The sequence below is a fragment of the Triticum aestivum genome, chromosome 5B, assembly GCF_018294505.1.
Source record: "Triticum aestivum cultivar Chinese Spring chromosome 5B, IWGSC CS RefSeq v2.1, whole genome shotgun sequence".
Classification (NCBI taxonomy): domain Eukaryota; kingdom Viridiplantae; phylum Streptophyta; class Magnoliopsida; order Poales; family Poaceae; genus Triticum; species Triticum aestivum.
The window spans coordinates 595,225,709-595,231,625 of record NC_057807.1 but is presented as its reverse complement, the minus strand read 5'-3'; positions in this window follow the sequence as shown (position 1 = coordinate 595,231,625).

Genomic DNA, 5,917 nt, shown 5'->3' with positions numbered 1-5,917 from the left:
CTAACCCAGTAGCAAACCCGATTGTGCCTTGAACAACGACGTTATTGGGTTACTTTAGATCTGATTACACACCATGTGAACCAAACGTGTATTAAAAAAAATCAACTTACGAACCAAACACCTTCTAGATGAGTGGTCTATGTATGTATCTGACTTCCACTAAAAAAATGTATATAGCTGACTAGGGTTTAGAGTTCATTTTCTAAACAGAAGGTGTTATAGTTCCATGTTTATCTTATGGGCTTGTTTGCAGCTTTGCAAGACAGTACTATATATGTATACTTGCTTTACTCGGTGAGGGACAAGACCATCAATCAATGCCCACTAGCGCCCCTGCTTGGTAATAACATGACATCAATTCTAGGGGCCAACTACATAGGGTCGTTTCTTCCTTTGTATGCCTCCATCTCTTATATATACACGAGACTCTTGCTCCTACTCCATTCCCATCCATCTCTTATTTGATTATTACTCATGTACTCGTCTGCCATGTATCTATGAAAGAACAGTGTGTGGGAAGGAGTTCAAATAGATCACTTTCCAACTAATTAGTTAAGCCTTGACACTAAGGCCTAGACAATGTGATGCGTCCTCGATTTCAAACATTGATTTCCCTTGGGAATGAGTGACATTAGGAAGAGATACATGGTGCACGCCCTTACTGCACCATCGTGTCAGATGGTATCAACCAGGTTCCATGTGTGTTGTTGAACAGGTACGATACTCTACAGTACAAAGACGGGCCAGACAACTATGAACCCACTTTAGGAAGTCGATCATGTGTCCAGCGTCTCTGTGACGTTCATTGGCCGGGCTGCGACCTTCGCTCTTGGCTTTGCAGGTCTGAGGCTGCGTCTTGTCGTTATCACGTACTCCCTCCGTCTTAAATTAAGTGACTTAACTTTGTACTAGCTTTAGTACAAAGTTAGTACAAAATTGAGTCACTTATGAGTACTAGCTAGTTAGTCTCGACATCCTATACTACAGGAACACTGACTGGCCGATGTCTTTTAGAGATGCATATTTCTAGAAGTCTAAATGCTGCTTCAACCAATTTGAATACTTGAGACTTATTTTCACTAGGCTGGCTAGATTGTAATTAAGACCCGAGCTTCCTTCACTAGTCAAAATTAAGAAGACTGATGTGATCCGATGAAGTAGTTGTCGCTTCTCAGGAAATGGTAATAGCTTGATCAATATCCGAATCGAAACAGAGCAAGGATAGTCAGGAACTAAAACTAACCAGTTGAAAACATAAGCGCATATAATCTTTCTTGTGTTTTCTAAAGAAAACAAAACTAGGAATTATTATGTTAATGAAAAATTCATATTATTTCAAAGACTATTGTGAATAATCCGATGGCTCCAAATGTTGAGTAATTAATCAGTTCCATCAACTCATAGTTCGATCTTATAAATTCGACAAATAGGGTGATGTCCTAAAAAGAGCTAGATTTTCTAAGAAAAATGATTTGTTTGCATTGAGCTAGAACAATACCAAAACTATAAATATTTAGTTCCTCTATAGTGGTGTCCTTTCAACTGAAGATGATTTAGCTAAACACGACTGAAATTGTAGTAAATTTCATGTATTCTCCAATCAAGAGAAGGCTATTCAACATATCTTCCTTGATTGCCACTTACGTATTATAGCATTTATGTTTCGTATAAGCATTAACTCATCCTCAATCATTCTCACATATGTTTGGGATTCAGATACATGTGATTTCGCTTGCACTATACTTGCATATTTGTTTGGCGGGGTTATTGCATTAATTTGGAAATTTGGCTATGTCGTAATTATTTCCTTTCATGAGAAGAGAATTGCCGATCCTTTGCGGTAATGTTCTTGTCTATCAGTTAGTTTTAATCTTGGCCCACAATGCAACGTTAGAGCACCAGGAGCACATGTTAGCAGAGGGTACCCAAATGGAGCAAGTTACCTATTAATAACCTAACATGGGTGGTGACTTAGTGTGGTAGTTGATCACTGCTTTTGTTTTATTTTCTTAGAGAAATCTCAAACATGGTAATACTGGATTTGCACACTTTCTGGTGCAATGACCAATGTATTATTATTTTATCATCTATAAAAATACATATGTATTTTTATAGTAAAAATGAGAGTGCTATCTTCAATATTGGTACCTAAGGACTAGAAACTATGGTTGTAGCCGAAAGGTGAAAAGGGAAAAATGGGCCGAAGCTACATTATTTCATGATATGTGCAAACTTCGTTGCTTAGGTGGCAACCAGGCAAAACTTTCTTCCTAGACTCTACTGAAAAGGGTGGATATAACTAGGGTTCCATATTAATTGATCAGTTTGTAAGATTTTCTCGAGGTTTTCGTTATAAGGCGCTTCAATTATTTTCAACCTAATGTATACCTAGAGTTCTTGGTGGTTCTTCAAACGAAATATTGAAGGCTCAGGTGCTCTATACCTTCAAAAGTTCTAGCAAACAAGTGTGACTCACTCGGTGCTTGGAGCGAAGTAAAGTCTGAGCATTGTAGAGGGTTGCTAACATGTGACATGAGTAGAAAATATTTGAACAAAATGTTGGTCATTGATTTGTATCTCGTTTTACAAAGATGGCATAACTGCTAGTGAGGTCATCCCTCTTTGACAAGTCTATCAGATCAACTTTGGATGCAAACCACACTTTATGATGTTTATTTTTATGTTAACTTTATATGGTACTGAAAGTTTAAGTGTCCTTAGTCATCTCTATCTTTGAAATTAAAATGTTCCAAAAAATTTAAAATGTTCATGGATTTTAAAAATTGTCTAAAATTCCTAAAAATGTTGCAGAAAATATTACAAATTTCACAAAATTTTCGCTTTATACATGAATGTTCGCATTGTGAAAAATGCCAATTTTTTTAAAAAAATGCTTTTTGAAAGAATGTTTGTATTTCATAAAAATTATTCGCGTTTTAAAATATGTTCAGATTTTTTTAAAATTATACAAAGACATTTTAAAAAATGTGCACGCTATTTAAAAATATCCTTGGAAAATGTTTGCATCTTTTAGAAAAAAGTGTGTTTGAACAAATATTTAAAATATTCTTGTTTTTAAAAAGTTGTCCACATATATTTTTAGGATGTTCATGTTTTTCATAAAATGTTTATGTTTTATAAAATTGTTTGCATTCCTAGATAACATTTGTGTTTTTTTAATGTTCTTCAAAAATTGTTCAGAGCCATTTTGCAATAATTCACGTTTTTTCAAAAAATATTCACTCTTTTAAAGTATTTTTTTTGCTTTTTTCTCTATAATTGAAATAACAAAACTGTAAAAAACCAGAAAGAGCGGCAAGTGATATAATATAAACCGGAAAGAAGGAAACAAACGAAATCATTAGTTAAGGAGTACTCGTTGCAAAGATCACTCCCACCTCCCCAGATTGCGACAAGTGGCACGCTGCATGTGCGCCACTTGTCACAACCTAGAAGTTTTTTTTCGTAGATTCGTTTATTTAAAATGTTTTATCTCTTAAACCGTGCTTCCAAATCTCGAATCGTTTCACCTTTGGATTCCTCGCGTCGAGGTCTTCAAAACTAGATCTCATGTTGATAGGTTTTGACGATCTTTTTCTTCATAAAAAAACCCGAATGGAAATACCGAACCGGGAGCACGGGTTTTTTCCCTTTCCGAAAGAGGCACGCCCGTGCCTCTCGCGAAATCACAACTGTGCCTCTCGCGGAAGCAAAATCATGTCTCTTGCGTAAGGTAAAAAAGAAGAAAAAACATGTTTTTTTGGTTTCCGAGGAGGCACAGCTGTGCCTCTCGCGAAAGCACACCATGCCTCTCGCAGAAGCAAAATCGTGCCTTTCGCGAAAGAAAAAAAAAGAAAAAACACATATTTTTCCGTTTCCGAGAGTGCCTCTCATGAAAGCACAACCGTGCCCCTCGCGGAAGTAAAACTGTGCCTCTCTCGAAAGGAAAAAACAAAAAATGCGTTTTCTTTTTCCCTTCCTGAGAGGCACGGCTGTGCCTCTCATGAAAGCACAACCGTGCCTCTCTCAGAAGCAAAACCGTGCCTCTCGCAGGAGGAAAAATAATAAAAAACGCGTTTTTTCCGTTTCCGAGAGGCACGGCCGTGACTATTGCGAAATCAAAACCGTGCCTCTCGTGGAAGCAAAACCGTGACTCTCGCGAAAGGTTAAAAAAAGAAAACGCATTTTTTCACGCAATTTTTTAAGAAAGACCGATGAAAAACCGAAACATAAAAAAACCCGAAAAAAATCCGTTTAAAAAGCCGAAAACACGTGTGAGAAATAAAAAAAAACAAAATCCGGAGGAAGCGCCCAAAGCGCGACACATGGCGGGCGGCTGAGAGCGCGCCAAATGACGCTAATTGTTGTGAGGTTTCCGAAAAAGCGCTCGTTAATTAGTTGCTCTCACAAGCGAAAGCGAGGATAAAGGAGGAATACCAGGTACACACCTGTAATGGGTCGGTCCAATAGCAAACTCTATTGCGTGTGGTTTCCGTATCGGCCTTGAACAAGATTTTTATTGGATTGCTTTAAATCTGATTACAGATCATATGAACCGAGCACATACTTAAAAAAAGAGTTCTCAACTTACACCTTCTAGATGAGTGGTCTATATATGTTCCTGACTTTCACTAAAGAAAACGTATATAGGTATGGACAGGGAGTTTGTAAGCTCTAGTTCACATGCATCCTTTGCTACAGTAAAATTCAAAAAATACTACTCCCTCAAAGTTGTACTAAGACATCGTCAATTAATTTGGATCGAAGGGAGTAAAAAAAAAATCAGAAAACTGATTTTTTTTTTGCAACAAACATTGATTTGTGTTTCACATGCATGCAAAATTCGTAATGGAATGGTATTTATGGAGGTATCAACAAAAAAAGAAAATCGATGCTCCAAAAATATTTTTTTCTCGGGAGCATTATTTTTTTCAAGACTTGCATGAACGTCATTCTATGAAAAAAAATTGCACGCATGTGAAACACACGTCAATTTTTGTTGCCAAGAAATTTTGGATATTTTTGAATTTGCTTAGTATATTTTTTGCATTTTGCTATGGCAAAGGGTGCGTGCGAGCTCGAGATCACAAGAGCCCTCTCGATGTAGCTGACCAGGTGTTAAGAGTTCATTTGCTAAAAGAAGTCATTAGAATTCCTTGTTTATCTTACAGACTTGCATGCCACCTTCCAACACATTTATAAGCTAAAAAACACAGTATATATCGAATATCCAATTTGGCACTACGGAGCACACTCCTGCGTGTCAAAATGTATTTTACAAATGTCATCTTTTTAAATGACTAGATGTGTTCATTGTCACACCCAAATGGTATATGCAAATATGCAGGTGTAAAACTTTGTGACCTATGCAAAAAAAAAGGCAAACACCAAATGTTATCTCCAAATGTTACACTTAATTTTGTTTTTTTTTCACCCACGAAGCACTGCTATCCCATTCCCATATGGCATGAAAATTGTCAAGCTTGCCACACTAATATGAACATGTACAATTTATTTTAGAATTTCTAAAATTTATTTACTATTTGTTTAGTTTTTACTCTTCATTAGTGAGCATATGCTCTCCAGAGCCAAAAATCCACGTCTTTGTAACTATTTTCCACCGTGAGGGACACAACCATCAATCAATGTCCACTTGCGCCCATGCTTTGGTAATAACATGGCGTTAATTCCAGGTGCCAACTACATAGGGTCGTTCTTCCTTTGTATGCCTCCATCTCTTATATATACACGAGACTCTTGCTCCTGCTTCATCCCATCCATCTCTTATTCGGTTACTCATTTACTCGTCTTTCATATCTCTATGCTTGAGAGAAGAGCGTGTATGAAGAAGTTAAGCCTTGACACTAAGACCTAGACCATGCCATGTATTTCTTCCATTGAATCCCCTTTGGAATAA